Source organism: Littorina saxatilis, linkage group LG5 (genome assembly GCF_037325665.1).
Source record: "Littorina saxatilis isolate snail1 linkage group LG5, US_GU_Lsax_2.0, whole genome shotgun sequence".
In the NCBI taxonomy this organism is placed as follows: domain Eukaryota; kingdom Metazoa; phylum Mollusca; class Gastropoda; order Littorinimorpha; family Littorinidae; genus Littorina; species Littorina saxatilis.
The window spans coordinates 19,474,706-19,477,205 of record NC_090249.1 but is presented as its reverse complement, the minus strand read 5'-3'; the positions used below and the strand labels follow the sequence as shown (position 1 = coordinate 19,477,205).

The 2,500-nt window shown below is 38.9% G+C and overlaps 1 protein-coding gene across 2 annotated transcripts in view; it reads right to left on the bottom strand.

Annotated features, from left to right (window-relative positions):
• Positions 1-2,500, bottom strand: part of LOC138966496 (uncharacterized) — a 105,971-nt gene that overhangs the window by 54,436 nt on the left and 49,035 nt on the right. The window contains exon 1 of one of the 2 annotated variants that reach the window (XM_070338764.1): positions 1,855-2,500. This exon is cut by the window's right edge and continues 44 nt beyond it. The exons of the other annotated variant lie outside the window; for it this stretch is intronic. The gene's annotated coding sequence lies outside the window, so the exon portion shown is untranslated. The remainder of the gene's footprint in view (positions 1-1,854) is intronic. 2 annotated transcript variants of the gene reach the window in all.

Here is a 2,500-nt window from a genome sequence, read left to right as displayed (position 1 = left end):
CCGTATGCTTTGGTTTTCTTCTAGCTTTGAAAATAAAAAAGTTAGGCAGGTTTACAGTCGCTTGGTTGTGTTAACGACGGTAATTAATTCACCTTTTATTTAATTAATTAATTAACTAAAAAAAAAATTGTCATTTTTTTTTATTTCAATCAATAGCTCTAGCCATAACAATTCCAGAGATATCTTTGGTTTTCTTCTAGCTTTGAAAATAAAAAAGTTAGGCAGGTTTTTGTTGTTCAGCGCATGTATGTAATCTGGTCACAAATTTTCTAATGTCCAATTAGTAAAACAAAGGACGGGATTTTATTCAATTAAAAATTCGTAACTTTTGAACAAATTGACTCACAGTGTTCATACTTATACCATTGGAATGGTCTTTTTATTATCTTTTCAACAAACTACATTTCATTTATTTCATTTACCTTTCATTTTTTCTCTAACATACCTAAAAGTCACTTTTGCCCGTTTGCACATGAAGTTAAGAAAAACAGCACAAAATCCACCACAAATGGCCCGGAACGCTATATTTTCCACCGGCATTCTAACTGTTGTAGTCTTACATACACTTGTACCAATATAGGTCCCTGCTTGTACTAACCTTGGTTGAACAAAACAGCGTGTAACTAGGAAAACTTGATGAACAAGCAGGAGCTTGGAGGAATGCGACCGGCCGGAAGCCTGGGGTGTGCTCACTCCCAGAGAGAGAGAGAGAGAGAGAGAGAGAGAGAGAGAGAGAGAGAGAGAGAGAGGGAGAGAGAGAGGAGAGAGAGGGAGAGAGAGAGAGGGAGGGAGATAAAAGAGAAAGGGGCAGGCAGACTTACTGCCGGACTCACAGAGAGAAAATATAGCCAGACAGAAAAAGACAGGAACAGACAGAGGGAAACAGTGACAGAGACACATCATCGGCACATAGTATTGCCTGTCTCGCATAATTAACAACAAACAAACAAACGAACAAACGAACAAGTCGCGTAAGGCGAAAATACAACATTTAGTCAAGTAGCTGTCGAACTCACAGAATGAAACTGAACGCAATGCAACGCAGCAAGACCGTATACTCGTAGCATCGTCAGTCCACCGCTCATGGCAAAGGCAGTGAAATTGACAAGAACTGAAGAAGAGCGGGGTAGTAGTTGCGCTGAGAAGGATAGCACGCTTTTCTGTACCTCTCTTCGTTTTAACTTTCTGAGCGTGTTTTCAATCCAAACATATCATATCTATATGTTTTTGGAATCAGGAACCGACAAGGAATAAGATGAAAGTGTTTTTAAATTAATTTCGAAAATTTAATTTTGATCATAATTTTTATATTTTTAATTTTCAGAGCTTGTTTTTAATCCAAATATAACATATTTATATGTTTTTGGAATCAGAAAATGATGGAAAATAAGATGAACGTAAATTTGGATCGTTTTATAATTTTTTTTAATTTTTTTTACAATTTTCAGATTTTTAATGACCAAAGTCATTAATTAAGTTTTAAGCCACCAAGCTGAAATGCAATACCGAAGTCCGGGCTTCGTCGGAGATTACTTGACCAACATTTCAACCAATTTGGTTGAAAAATGAGAGCGTGACAGTGCCGCCTCAACTTTCACGAAAAGCCGGATATGACGTCATCAAAGACAATTATCAAAAAAATGAAAAAAACGTCTGAGGATATCATACCCAGGAACTCTCATGTCAAATTTCATAAAGATCGGTCCAGTAGTTTGGTCTGAATCGCTCTACACGCACGCACACACACACATACACACATACACCACGACCCTCGTTTCGATTCCCCCTCTATGTTAAAACATTTAGTCAAAACTTGACTAAATGTAATGAGACAGAAAAAAAGCAATGTCTGACCAAAATGAAGAGTCGGAGCTACTGCCGTTCAGGTCCGAAACTTCAAAGGAAATCACTAAAGCGTACAGACGATAACCGCAATCGCCCGTGATGACCCCTCCGCATCTTTAGAAAAACACGTAAATATGTCCACTGACGCGCCACAAATACGGAATTCAAGCTTCAGCCTTGAAGTTTTCCAACACACATGGGTTGCATTTTCACTGACACAAAACTTGATTCACTGCTGACACAAGCTTCACTGACTTTAAAATCAAGTTCTCCGCCTCAAATCTGCAGTCACTTGATTTATAGCAGAGTTTTTTTTTTATCACTGGAGCATCGCTTGCGTTTTCATTGACACAACACTACAACACATCCATGAATCACTGAGCATACATTGCAATAGATTAGTGCATTAACAATGTCCGTCTCTCTTCCACCAAGACTATGACACAATGCAAAACCGTAGCGAACAGAGCGTCACTGCTCTATGGGGTAAAACTGTGGAACAGAGCTTGACTGCAAGGGTTTTCTAAAGACAGCCTTCTCTGTCCTACACGTGGTTGACACAATGAAATCAATCCACTGGGAACTTAGGACTGAGTGTATATCCAACTTGTCAATCGTTGGCTGGATTTCTGGGTGCACTGCGCGTTTCTCACCT